At 39.6% G+C, this 15,158-nt stretch overlaps 1 pseudogene across 1 annotated transcript; it reads right to left on the bottom strand.

Annotated features, from left to right (window-relative positions):
- Positions 1 to 7,501: 7,501 nt before the first annotated feature.
- On the bottom strand, positions 7,502 to 10,296 carry LOC148864950 (1-aminocyclopropane-1-carboxylate oxidase homolog 1 pseudogene; annotated as a pseudogene). Its single transcript, XR_016109583.1, has 3 exons — positions 9,746 to 10,296; positions 8,448 to 8,769; positions 7,502 to 7,868 (listed from the first exon to the last, which is right to left on the bottom strand). The product of XR_016109583.1 is annotated as a 1-aminocyclopropane-1-carboxylate oxidase homolog 1 pseudogene (transcript).
- Positions 10,297 to 15,158: the final 4,862 nt, after the last annotated feature.

Here is a 15,158-nt window from a genome sequence, read left to right as displayed (position 1 = left end):
GCGAACTACTAAGTCACTCCTCCAGCCTAAGGGCTAAAACGCCAAGCTAAGGACCTCGACACCCAATCGCCTCTTTGGCATAGGCGAACTCCAGGAGAGTGGACTATTAAGTCGCTCCCCCAGCCTAAGGGCTAAAATGCCGAGCTAAGGATCTTGACACCTAGTTGCCTCTTTGGCACAAGCGAGCTATAGGAGAGCAGACTATAAGTCACTCCCCCAACCTAAGGGCTAAAGCGCCGAACTAACAAAAGACCTCAGCACCACATAAGACCTAGTCGCCTCATTGGCATGGGATAAGTACGTTTAATGCCAAGGCACGGGCAGCTCGGATGTGAACTCTATGATGCATAGCCCGCCCCAGCATACAACCGGTTGAACCAATTAGGGACAACCGATGTCAGCTTGAGTAGCCCGGGTGTAGATAGTTCAGATATATACCCAACTATGTTGCTCACCCTGGTGTACATCCAGAGTTTACCCCTACTAAGTATTGGGAGACAGTTCAGGGTAACAATAGTCGAGAAACCTCTACTTCGGGTACTTGGCTGGATAACTTAACAGTTCGAGGTAAAATAGTTACTTCGGAAAATAAAATAAATTGCACAACACATGGCAAAAAGTGTATTTTTCATTACAAAATGAATTTCGTTACAAAAATTTTTACAAAAGGAGGAAAAACTGAGCTCACAAGCTCAAAGTACAAGAATCGCTCAAACTACTTGGAGGACTTCTCACCCGGGGCATCTGCAGAGGTGCCAGCCTGATCGGCAGCCTGGTCTGTAGTGCCAGCCTCCCCGGCACATCACCCCGTCAAGCTATGGGAACTCGCGCTTGATCAACCATCGGCTGAGCTTGAAGCCTTTGCGATAAGCATCCACCATCACCCCATCGAACTCCTCAGACATAACGTACTCTTGAATGGCCTTGACTTTGGCCTCCTCCATGGCATCAAGAAGGGTTTCAGTTCGCTTCTTAATGTCAGCTTCACGATTCTCGACCTGATGCTTCAAAGTAGGCTTCTCGCGCAGTAACTCCTCCCTCTCATGCAACAGCTGCTCCCTTTCGCGCAACCAATCCTTTTTCTTTGACCTCAGAGCTGACACATCGCCCTCCAGCCCATGGATTTGGCCACGAGCTAGCTCCAGCTCGGTGTGAGCTGCGCGGGCTGAATCCTCGACAACCCGAGCTTGCTTTAAGTGCTACTCGGACTAGAGGGTTAGGGTGTGCATGACGGAGTTCACCTGCCAAAAGGATGCCAATTAATACCAGTAAAGCAACAAGTACAAAGGTTACAAAAACAATGAGACTTACCACCATGGAATGGGTAGCCACTCAAGCTCCGAGCTGAGCAGGCGTTAGCTCGGCCCATTCAGAGACTTCTTCGGGGTACGCAGCCCCCTTGCTCTTTCGAATGCTGCATTGTGGATTCAGTATGCTCTCTCACTTCCCGAGGTAGAGATAGGAGCAGGCTCTGCAGTATCCTCGGAAGCGGGCTCCCCAGTCAGGAACAGGCTCTGCTGTCGCCTCAGGGCCCCGAGGTGGAAGGTTCTCCGGCTCCTCCAGGTCGATCACTAGAGCATCAGTAGGCGGATCGGGCTCGGGAGTAGGGGCCCGCAGAGATTCAACATGAGCTCTCTTTGTAGCTCGCCTCTTTCTCCCCTTCATCTTCCCGAAGAGCTTCTCTGCACTAAGTTGCTCCATAGGACCTGCAACAGAGTTCAACATCAACTATACTACCAAGAAGAAACTGGCTGCCAAAGAAAAATACTAACTCTAAACAAGGCAACCTACCGGGACTCAAATCGGCCTCAATGAGCTTGTTCTCGGCAAGATAGTCCTTGTAGTCGAAGCCGAGCTCCGCCCAAGATTGAAGCATCTCACTTGTTTTCTTGTCCAGCCTAATGTCGGGGTCTTGAATGACCACCCTCTAATGAGTAGGGAAGGGCCACCCCACAGTGTTACGAACTACAAAGTTGTCTCATTTCCAGGCCAGAACTTTACTAGGAAGTTTGTGCAACAACTTAAAGCCTGGGCGGGGGGACAGGTAGTAGGTTTGGCTGTTCTCGGGGAAAACGCTGGATGCATTCTTCTTTGTCAATAAGATGGAAGAAAAAATGTCAAGATCAAGAAGAAGGGCATAGTCTAAACAGAGGGAAATTGTACCGACCACGTTGCGGACAGTGTTCGGGTGGAGCTTATCTATAGTTACGTCAAAGTGATTCAACACTTCAACGATGAGATGGTGTAGTGGAAGGCGGAGCCCAGCCACGAGCTATTCCCTGAAAATCACGATCTCGTCACGACCATTCTCCCAGGGAAAGTCGCCCGCGGGAAGATGGCAGGGGTACTCCCTATGAAGGTTGTACTGGGCTATCAGGCTCCTCAGCCTGTCTAACGTCATGGTAGAAGGACCCAGCTTGTCTAGTATCCGACCTCGATTAGAGGAGGATGCTGGGTTACTCGAGGTCTTACGCACCTCGTAGGTGGAATGCGCTTCAGAGGCACCGACTTGAGCCGAGATAACCACCTCGGGCTTGTTTAGGAGACTATCCACTGGAATCAGGGCACCCACCTTGGACTCATCTAGTTGACTATCGAAGCTATGGTCTGACATAGCTATGAACTGGGAAATGGGCTAGAGGAGACTAGCTACGAAACTGAAATTAAAAAACTGGAAACAAACTGAAAGGAGCTAGGGAGACTTACCTAAGAAAATGCAACGACAGGAAAAAAGATGAACTAGAGAACCCGAGCTGGACACCTTAGACGCGACCTCAAGACGAGTGCTAGTGAGCTTATGGCTGAGAAAATGACGGGGGTCCTCCCTATTTATAGTCAGTATGCCCGAGATTCAACGGTTGAGATCAAGATGATCTAACAGCCCTCAAGAAAACCAGCTGCGCGACCCTCGAGGTGAAATCAATTTAGCGCATTTTTTGACGTCCGCAGAGTCTATAAATCATGTCATGTCCATGCGTGAACTGTACGCGATCCAGGTTATTCTTGGTTGAGCCGAACGACAAATTGATCCGACCGGCGAATTCTGACGAGGCAGCCCGGACTTCGAGCCAAATCCACCCGTCACATTGTGAACTCCCCGCACCAGGTCAAGACCCCTGGGTCGAGGAGTGGGGGGCAATTGATGGAGGGTGATTTGCCCCGACCTCATCTTAGGGGGACACAAGGGCGTGACTTAACATAAGTGACAACTCAGCGCGACCAGTTCACCAAGGTCCAACATGACAACTCGGCATCGGATGACACTCTGATTATCCTGAGCTCCTCCCAAGTAAAGGAGCCCTCGAGCTCCTCCAAAGAAAGGAGCCGCAAGCTCCTCCTCAAGAAGGGAACACCCCAAGCTAAGATTCTTCCACAGGCATCCCAAGCTAGGGTACTACAAGACAGGCCTAAGTAGGCTGCCTCAAGGCAGGCCTTGAGCTCGGGAACCTCCTAATAAATTTGCTCCGACATGCCTAAGTAGACTGCCTCGGGTAGAATAACCTCGGTGTGGCACCTCCAGCTCAGCACAGGGTGGCTCGGTGCAAGGTAGCTCATAGGAAGACAACTCAGCGTATCACAGGAAGATCCCCCCTGACAGCCGTACCTGCTAAACTTGGGAACCTGCACCCACGTCTCTCGCCAGGCAGCGTCGTGCCTGCCAAACCTGAGAGGTGTCCCCCACTTAACAGAGTCGTACCCTGCAACAGTGACCTGCGCAGCCCTGGCAAGTAACGACTGAGGTAGAGAACTAGAGGCGTTTATGCCAGACTTGACAGAGCACCATTATATAAGGATTCCAACCCCTAGAGGGCAAAGGTAATTTTTGGCATTCGCGCTATCTGCACTCCAACTTTCTTCTCTGTAACCTTCTTTCTCAGAGTTCTAACTTAAGCATTGAAGTGTTCCCGTTGTAAGAGCTCCCCGGGAATCCTTCATTCTCTTCTTATGCTCAGGTACCATCCATCGTTAGCTTGGAGTGTGGCCCTTTTCCAGATAGGAGTGACCAGATTGCGCAACATCAGTTAGGATGAGTGCTTTGTTGTCATTGGCCAAGGAAGTACTTGTTGGATGCTGAGTTGGATAACTTGGATTGGAACTAAGCATTTATTGCCAACTATTGTCTAGTTTGTGAGAGGCACCAAAATTTTAATTTCAAATATGAGGCTACCATGCTTCATCTCTTAGACTAGTACGCAAATGCGAGCACGTGGTGGCATGGGATCACACAGGTAGCAAAGAGGTAGCTTCTAGGTCGTTGGATTTGACACATCAATGGTATAGCTCACCGTTTAAAGGGATGATGTTAGTGAGGAGGGGACTTTTTCATTTGTGGTTGAGTCTTTAGTTGGGATTGGCCAGAGTCCTTGTCTTCAGCTTTAGTGTTAGAACTTGCTAAGTCATCATCCCAATGTCCTCGTCTGTAGACTCTGTGTCTAGTTCTAGTTTTTTCAACTCAAGTAGTAAGTGGGTAGCTTGTCTCCCTAACACTAATCATTTGGGGTTGAGGTCATGTCCAAGGTTAGGTCCTTAGATGAAGTGGAAGGCCCTAGAATGAGTGGTGACAAGGACAGTGTGGACCTTGCCAAAGGGTTCATGCATTTAGTAGGAGCACGAGATGAGGACTGCTTTTTTTCAACTCAAGTAGTAAGTGGGTAGCTTGTCTCCCTAACACTAATCATTTGGGGTTGAGGTCATGTCCAAGGTTAGGTCCTTAGATGAAGTGGAAGGCCCTAGAATGAGTGGTGACAAGGACAGTGTGGACCTTGCCAAAGGGTTCATGCATTTAGTAGGAGCACGAGATGAGGACTGCTCTTTGTTCGAGGTCAAAATGGATAGGATGCATAATCAATGCAATATTCCTATTGAGTATTAGCTTAGGTATCCAAATACATCAAACCAAACATTCTCTCCTCAGTCAGGCGAGCTTTGTGTGTACAAGGATAATCTCATGGCGAAACCTCTATTCCCATTGTTGACCCTATGTGTTTCGATGACAACAAATTTAATAAGAGTACTAGTGGTGTGCTAAATATGAAACTTATCCATAAGCTTTTTTGAGCTACATCTGTTACAAGAATCTTACTAAAAGGGGAGAACTGGAATCATTGCTTGATTCAATTGAATGAGCTAAACATCATTAACATCATCATCACTATCTCCTAAGTTGAGGAATGCTCCAAGGATCTCAATGAATGAAAGAACCACAATGGACTACAAAGGCTAAGAAGGAATTAAAGTAGCTCAAGAAGATTTTTTTTTCTACGACAACTCAACAAGGAGGAAAGAAGCATCAAGCCCATGGTCTAGGTGTTATATCTTTTAGGTACTTGATATAATCAGTTGTTTGAGATGCACAACATATGATTTTTAACAAGTCCAAATTTGATGATATTAACCTTACAAACCAATGGTTCGAATAGGTTTGGTTCCTTGGCTTTCCTAAACTTAAAATAAATTTTAAAATCTTGAAAATCATTTTTTAGAAGCCAAGGGAAGGATCCCCAAACCTTTGGATTAATTTTTCTAGGGTTTCTAAGTATTGGGCTACAAGTAGTTGATTACCCAAAATCATATAGTTGATTACCCTTAACATCAAAAGTCACTGTTAAGCAGTAGTCAACTACCCAAAAATGTATAGTCAACTACCCTTGACAGCCAAGGCATGAAATGCCTTAGCACTATGCTATAGTCTACTTCCTAGAAATGTTAGTTGATTACCCTTGATAGCTGAGGCATAAAATGTACTAGCATTTTGGAGTAGTCAACTACCCAAAAATTTATAGTCGACTACCTCTAATAAGTTGAGCTTGAAGATTCGTATCAATTGACTGATTGGAGGAACTAATAAAGTAGAGGAGAAAAAGAATCCTCCCTCTGGTAGATGGATACCAAACTATTGTAATAAACTATTTTGACATTTTTTTACCATTTGAAAGCATAAACTACTACTTGGGTTTATTTGATGAATAGATGCATACATATATCTAGTTATGTTTTGCAATCTTCTTTCAACTTAGTTCCAATCTCATGTGAAATGCATACGGACAAACAATGGACAAGAATTCCGTTCAGGGCCTATGCAATGCTATTTTAATGAACATGGAATTCTCCATCAATGTTCCTATGTAGACATTCCCCAACAGAATAGAGTGGCAGAATGAAAACATCGGTACTTCCTTGAAATTGCTTGAGCACTAAAATTTTAAGCTGGTCTCCCCATATGGTTATGGGGAGAGTGTGTTCTCACTGCCACATATATCATCCATTACATTCCTATTTCGATTTTAATAGGTAAAACACCATATGAGGTATTATATCACCAGGCACCCACCTATGATCACCTCAGCATAGTTGCCTCTGTTATGCCAACACACTGTAATAAGGAAGAGGTAAATTTGCTTCATGGTCTCAAAAATGGGTGTTTCTTGGTTATATCCCCATGGACAAAAGGGTTATCATGTATGTAGCTCGGAGGAAAAATAGACTTTTCGTTTCTCAAGACATCCATTTCTTTGAGGATAAGTTTCCATATTAGAATTCCATCACTAATGGCATTCAACTTTCTAGCCTAGTCATACCATTACTAACTCCTGATCCCGATTCTAGCTTTTAGTTGAACCAAACAACAACAATCGAAATCGAATTTCGATTCTTGAATGAACCAAACAGGTGTTGGGAATAGGTGATTCCAATTCTGGTCCTGTCTGTGAACCAAATGGACCCTTAGAATATAAAGCTGCCTTCTATATATCTTGAATTTATCATACAGAAGATGAGGCATATGAGAGTTATGGTTGGATTCTGGATGCATATGCTAGGCATGTGTTTTTTTGTCAAATCAAGCTGCAACAATGGTATAGTTGAAATGTGGTTTTTCAAAATATTTATAAAATTTGGGTGCTATAGAAATCTGCATTAATTGAATCTATATATTTTGTACATCAAATGTAGAAATCTGTGACCAGTCGTAGATCCCCTCTATTCTGATATTCTCGTTGCTAATCTAATTAATGAAATTCAGAAAAAAGGTCAAAGTGAGTTCCTGTATTGATTGTCTCAGGTATGCAATTCTCCACCCGTAGTCGGCATCAGTCATGTTATTAGGTGGAGAAAAGGCTTGAAGAGAAGAAGAAGAAATAGAATCGGAGAAACGCTTGTCTTTTGATAGGCATAGAAACCCTTATCCGATCCCTATTCTTTATTTCATTTAAATTGAATGTAATTTTAGATGTAGGAAAGTTTTAAATGTGTATTCACATATGAAAAGTGTGCATGTGATGTCAATGCTGACCTGAGGCTATGCAATTGAGGATGCAGGACGCCATGTGCAGGAGATCCAGGCTCCGTGTTAAAATCATAACTGAATGTAACAGCTGTAGTTTGTTAGACAGCTGTTAAGCTGTTGAAGTACTCTTGTCTATATATATTTATCACCCTCGAATCAAATGACACGCATATTTTCTTGCCAAAGATGACTGAAAATGAAAACATTAGACTGAAATAATACATGAGACGATGTGCTTCAACTTTATTCATTAATTATCATCAAACAGCAAGCAGATGTAGAGACGAAGAGATGGTAAAAACGACCAAATTACATACGTCTCATCTCACAACTTAAAATAATCTAACACAGGGCTGCTGCCATCAAATCCGCCTTTTGAAAAGAAGTATGAATTAAATTCCGGGATCGTAGTTTCCCTGTAAATGGGGGGATTCTCCTCAGATAGCAGCTCCTTGATTGGACCATATTTCTTGATGGATTCCTGAATGGTTGTAGGGAAAAAGCATGCCACCGACACTCTGGGGCCTATGTTCTTTGCAACTACTCTATGTTCCACGCTTTTAAATCTATCATTTGAAATAATCTGCATGCATCCAAACAAAATTTAATTTTCTTGTGTACTTGTCAATGCGTGCACCAAAATCTAAACCCAAAATAAAAACATGTACAAATTATATATTACATGATGCACAGCATGCAGTCCCACCCTTTAATTACTTATAAGCATCCTTAGATCATAACTTAGAAGCTAATAGGGCTGTTTAACAGTACGTATGTATGTACGCACACATGTGTTGCAGCAGGAGGGTACGCTGTATTTTTTGCTTCTTTTGTAGATCTGGACTTTAAAGTAAAAGAAGAAAGATTATTACGAAACTGTTGTGATAAACTAGTGCCACGTCTGACGGAATGGACCAGGTTTAAAGTCAACCAAGGTCGTTAAAACTGGTTTCAAAGGCGAACCTGGTCTGTTCAATCCAGATCAGTTCACACAAAAATTTAATGTTCATATATGACATATGTATACCCTTAAAACTCGAATCATATAAAATTGTGGGCTATATCTGTTCAAGCTTGGATTGAGCCCACCCATGAATGAGGAATGAGGAAATATAATCAATCCTACAGAAAAATTAAGACAACCTGGAAGTCGAAAACTTGCCTGCAAAACACATCCAATGTTGACAACGAGGGCCCCACGCAGAGGGGTCACATCAAGCCAATGGTTTTGATGACGGACTTGGAGGCCACCAATCAGGTCTTGTAGAAGGATGGTGATAAAATCGTTGTCGGCATGCTTGCTTGTTCCCAGTGTCAGTTCAGGCTGTGGGCAGGCGGGGTAGTAATGACATGCAATGGCATGACTCTCGGCACACCCTATGTCTACCAGGTGGCTTGGATTAAGCATCAAAGCCTCGGATAGTAAAGCCAACAATTTAACTGCCAATCTTTCAACCTGCCCCGAGTACTCGATCATTATATCTCTACAATGTAAGCACCAAAAATACTGTGTATTAATTCTCATGGATTAGGATTAGGATTAGGATTAGGATTACTCACAGCTAAAGCATCCAAATAAAGTAGATTTGAGAAGAAGTGCATGTAGCTAGCCCAACGCATTCCAAATATAAGATCCACATATATTAACTAGCGGCTCAGGTTGGGTTGGACCATGGGTGTAATCCAGTTGACTCAAGCCGAGCAGCAGGTTATATTCAAGCTTTACTCAAAAACATATAGCTCGAAACTCGATTCAAGTTTGAATGAGTTTCATGTATTTGCTTCAAACTCGACTTTTGTTGATACTTGAGACAATTATAAACAATTAGTACTAAAATTTATTAATATTAAGTCTATTAAAAATAAAAATATATTATGAAAATCAATTACAAATATATTTATTTATGTTATAAATAAGTTAATGCCAAAAATTAATGTTTATTTATATTATAAATATAAATATATTAAAATTAAAATTTATTAATATTAAGTCTATTAAAAATAAAAATATATTATGAAAATCAATTACAAATATATTTATTTATGTTATAAATAAGTTAATGCCAAAAATTAATGTTTATTTATATTATAAATATAAATATATTAAAAAAATAGCATTTTCTTATGAACTCGATTAGGCTTGTGATCCACTCTTGTTGGGCATTGCGAAGCTCAAACTGGGCTCGACCAATTATTCAACTCAAACTCAATCCCAAATAGCTAGGCATGGCTCCACTTACACCCCTAGGTTGGATCGGGTTTGCCCCACTCTTGTGATACTTGATGCCTCATCTCAACCCTAACCCCAACTTAATAAGAGGAGTTATATTTCAATCATAAGTTGAGAATATTTCATTTCTCAATACACAGTTGGAAGGTGCCGTAAGGCACTGGTATAAACTCAACTTATTCTTAGAGGTATAAAGTGAATCGTATTGATGCGGTTCTACACGTACGTACCGGCACACTTGAGGAATTTCTTCGGGGCTGGGAGGATTAGGAGACATAAGGCAATGGAAGGTGTCCCTCCAATTAGCTGCTGCTGACTGATACAAGACGAAGTTGCTATTGTAAACCACCTTTTTCTTGGTGTCGCGACTGTAAAATCTCTTCCTTACTTCAACGTCTTGCTCGTTGAATCTGCGAACCCCTTGAAGCATCTCATCCAAAACACTGGTAGGGATTCCATGATTCACCACCTGAAAGAAGCCCCATGTCTCCGATGCATGTCGGACTTGGTCGACGACGTCTTTCCTTCGAACAGCAGCTTCGTGGATGCCACTCAGGTCTATGACCGGAACCGTAGAACGTTTCTCATCACTTGAAATAACCAGCTTCTCATCGGATTTAAGTGATGGGTCGATGAATATACGAGGGACCTTCACAATCCCAGAGTCTACGAGTCCTCTAACACCAGCTTTCGTGTCATCAAATTCCTTAAGTTCTTTCATTCGGTCATAATCCGATGCAGACTTGGTAGAAGCTTCTTCAGCGCCTGGACAACCACACATCTTTTCATGGTATTCAACTATTATAGAAGCATTAGCCACGTAGCATTGGGTTCAAACTATTTGTACTTTTATAAGACCAAAATACAAAGGAAAACCACACATTTTTCATGATATTCAACTATTACAGATGCCACGTTGTTGAGATGCATGTAACATTGGGTTCAAATTAGTTGTACCAAAATGCAAAAATTCATATTCAACTATTACCCAAGCCACTTAGCACTGGGTTCAGCTATATTTTCTTTTATGGTAAATTTATCTCATTCTTCCACCAATTAGGAATGCACAATATATTTAATATTGTTTTTAAGAATATCTTTGTCATGTTTATATTTTACCCTATTTATGCACGTAACCCAACTAATAATATATAAAAACAGTTTTTGGCTTAATGTTTTTGTCCTTAATCAACTCTCACCTTCATGATCCACATCCACCTGCCAAAATAGTTTGCCAGCGTTTAGACTCTCTCTCTCTCTCTCTCTCTCTAACAACTCAACTAAAAATTTCATCGACTTCATCGTCCCTAAGATTCAACACTTTATTTCACCATCGCCTTTTTCAATAAGTTGCTTTCAATTGTTGGAGTGAGTACTGTTGCAACATGTCCCAAAGAAAGACACTTTTCAGGTACTGAGGAACTGTACAATTTCTTCACTGAAAAATCGAGCTCAAATCCTTCAGTAGTGCTGTCTTGACCGATGGAACTAAACTGAATTCAGATTAGGAAACAAGAAAAAAAGAAAAATCAAGATTTGCAATAGAGACAGATGTAACATATTTTTTAAAATGGTACTGTATAAATCATTTTAATATATATCCATGTTTATCCAAACAAAAGTTATAATATAATCAAAGAACAGTGAGCATCCCTAGACCACGGCTCCCTAGGTGTCACCTCTGGTCAATCACTCACTCAAATCCCAATGTGCTCTCTCTAGCCTTGGTGTCACCTGAAAAACCAGCCCTCGATTATCTATACAAAGTACCGTCTGCTCTACAATATATATAAATATACTGACAGATAGATTGCATTAACGGCTACGACAAGAACGCAAAAACGAAAAGCCACTCCTATCCTCCCTCAATACATCCATAACTTGCTCGCTCAGGACTACTAGACCTCGGCCGGGCCGGATTCGTATCGGCTTTTTTCCTTTTATAAACAGAAAATTATTAGGCCCGAATCCGAGCCCAGTCCGACCATCGGTTTAAATCTTGAGCCCCAGCCCAGCCCTATATAAATCACAAAGCCCAATTTTGATATGTATTTTATAACATATTAATTATATATTATATATTATATAATATTATATATATTTATTACATATAATACTTTTTTTGCTATTAATTTTATTATTATATAATATATATTGTGTATTATTAACATATATATTATATTTCCAATATATGTTTAATATTGTCAGGCCGGACTTATTTGAGAAAACCCAAATCCAGTCATAAAATAGTCAGATCCGTTTTTTAGAGCCCGAGCCCACGGGCTTAAAGTTTTGTCCAAGCCCTATTTAAGATGGGTTAGTCCAGGCCAGCCCATTGGGTTACCTGGCCTATGAACAGGTCTACTCAGGAGGATTATAAAAAAGACTACACTTACAACCATGATTCACAGCTTCATTAGCTGCCTTGTACACATTTATTAGCTTCTCTATAACAGTGATAAATAGTTATGGAAGAAAACCGGTCCATAAGTAATAGAGTACTATTGATTATTGAAGAGCCCTTTATTTGCCATTTAACAATCCTCCAACTCTTAATGGCCATAACAGTGGATAATGAGTCAGATTCAAACATGAGATTGTTAAATCCCCTTCACTTAGCTTTTCGAAGACCTTCATATATGGCCCACAATTCAGTCGCATCATTAGTTGTGCAACCAATAAGGATCGAATATTCTCCCTTTGCACTTGCTTGTAGGCAAGGTTCAAAATTTCATCACGTATCGGCTGATACGTATTATATCTTAGGGTTTTCGGCATGGGAACGGTCCCAAATCAATGGTACTGTTCCTTTTCATCGTATCAGTACTGTATCAGTGAGTTTCAATCATGTATTGGCCGATACACTAATGATATGGTAGTGTATTGGCCGATACACGATGACTTTACTGTTGTGAAAATTGCAAATATAAGTGGTTTCGAAAGGGGGCTTTTAAACCCATTTAAAAAGCCCTATTTCTTCCCCAAACCCTCCCGAAAGCTTCTTAACCTTCATAGAAACTCAAATCTTGCAAAAATCTACCAAAATATTTATAAACTTGCAAGATTCAACAAGTTTTTCAAGGTTGTGAAAAGGAGTAAAAATAAGTTATTTTTCTTAAAATTTTTCACATTTTCAGCCAATGTTTTTGGGTTTCTTTTAGTTTGGATGCTTAGAAACATCTTTATGCATGTCGATCTACTATTCTTGTGCAAAAAAATCCCACTTATTTTGCTGCTATATGTAGATCTTTGTGAATGTTTGAAGAAATTCCAAAAAGTAAAAAATCTGAAAAAAAATGAAAATTTTAGGTTTTTCTTGTGATCTACCTCTACAAATTGATTATATTGTAGATCTATGGATGATCTAACATGTCCATAGATCAATTGAAATTTCTTCTAAATAATTTATTTTTTTAGTTTTCAGAATACTATATTTTATTTATTTATATTATGTGATCTAACTCTATAGGTTGAGTATGTTGTAGATCTAAGACAAATCTAACATGGTCCATAATTCCATACATCAATATATTCAAATATCATGTGAAATTTTTAATTTGATTTTTTTTATTTTTTTTTTTATTATAAATATTTATTTATTTCTCTAATTTTTTGCTATGATCTAAATTCTAATAATAAATATTTACAGTAAATATATGGATGATCTATTATGTCCATAAACCCATTCAATTTTTTGGTTGCATATTAAATTTTTTAATTTTAGTTTAATTTTTAGAACAAAACATGCAAGATAATTATTTGATCTATTATGTCCATAAATCCATTCAATTTTTTTGTTACATATTTACTTTTCTTAATTTTAATTTAATTTTAAAAATAAAGCATGCAATATAATTATTTAAATAAAAATAAATAATTATTTATTTTTTAGAAAATTAGAACGAACCATGCAAAATAATTATTTGATCTATTATGTCCATAAATGCATTCACTTTTTCTGTTACATATTTACTTTTCTTAATTTTAATTTAATTTTAGAATAAAATATGCAAAATAATTATTTGAATAAAAATAAATGTTTAGTTTTTAAAAAATGAGAATGAAACATGCAAAATAATTATTTGATCTATTAGAATGGAACTTGGAAGATTATAGCTGAATTAAGTATTTTATTAGATAGTATGTTTCTGTTCCCGTATATTGATTATATTGTTTTTTTCATAAAACCCACTAAAATGTGTTATTTTTATGCATAAATAGATCATTTGTGTCTTATATTTAGTGATATTGATGTTTATTTATGACTTATTGGAGTATTTATAGCATTTCCATGCGTATCTTAATTTTTCATCTGTATCCATGCATATCCAAGGCATATCCTGATATGTCTCTTAAATTTGCCTTTTTGATATGCATAGTGTTTCTGATACCTTTAACCTTGCCTATGGGAGTGTCAATTTGACTAGATTTGGTCCAATGCCATCCAACCAATGTGAGTCCATTATAAATGGACCAGGTCTAATTCAATCCAATCCAATGGATATTTTTGATTCGCTCTAATTCAATGTTTGGACCGCCCAATCTGTTCAAATTCATTTTGATTTAAAATGGTTTCAACCCCTGGTCCATTGGCGCCTATGCTCTTATTTTATATCAATGGACCAAATATTTGCTTAGTCCAACCCAATTCAATATAAATTTATTACGAATGCATCATGTCCAATCCAATCTAATAAATATTTTGGACTGGATTGTCCAATATGTCTTGTTGGTCCATCCAATCAAGTGAGCTACCATGTTTTTATAGCTTGTATTCGGTCAAGATTTTCCCTAAACCACCGTATACTCTATTTGGAGATGAAGTTTGAGCCCAGGCCTAGTCGAAGTATTTTAGAGAATTTGTCCTATTCTCAATCAGTCAAAAGTAGTTAAGAAGGGCTTGCCCAATTTACCGCCCCTTGTTAAAATTTGGATTATTTACTAAAACACACCCTGTACTTAATAATATTAATTAAAACACTTGCTATAGTTTGTATATTATTAAGACACCCTGGTAACTTCTAGCTTCTACCCATCTAAGGCGGTGTGTGGGAGGGCTTAACATGATAACCTCATTCTTGATAATTTTTACTTCTTATTGTAAATGGATAAACACAAATGGAAAAGGTAGATAAATTTGGGTTTTGGAGGATTTTTGTTAGAGCAGGTGGCGTTTGATAGCACTTTTCAGATGTTTGAGGTTTGAAAACGTTGCTTTTTTTATCTCAAACCCATTTGGTGTATCCTCTTAAAACTGATCTTAATTTTGTTTTCAGGTCTGAAAATGATAGTGCATGGGCCAGCTTTTAACGCGCTCAGATGCATTTCAGAGCTAGTGTATGGTCAAAATTACCCTTCAACTCTTTTCACAATGATGCGCTTCACCCCTATTTAACCTCAACAAAAAAAAAACTAGGTCATTCATGTTTTCTTCTTCTTTTCAACCTCTCTCTCTTTCTCTCTCTCTCTCGTGAACTCATTCAACCTCTCTCTCTCTCGTGAACCCATTCAACCTCTTTCTCTCTCGTCTTCATACCACCGTCACTGCAACTCTCAGCAGTGGCATGTTCTCACTCTCTCTCTCTCTCTCTCTCTCTCTCTCTCTCTCTCTCTCTCTCCCCTGTTTTCTCGCCACCACCGATG

Source organism: Nelumbo lutea, chromosome 3 (genome assembly GCF_056320005.1).
Source record: "Nelumbo lutea isolate HS-2025 chromosome 3, American lotus-T2T, whole genome shotgun sequence".
Lineage (NCBI taxonomy): Eukaryota > Viridiplantae > Streptophyta > Magnoliopsida > Proteales > Nelumbonaceae > Nelumbo > Nelumbo lutea.
This window is presented reverse-complemented; position numbering and strand designations above follow the sequence as displayed.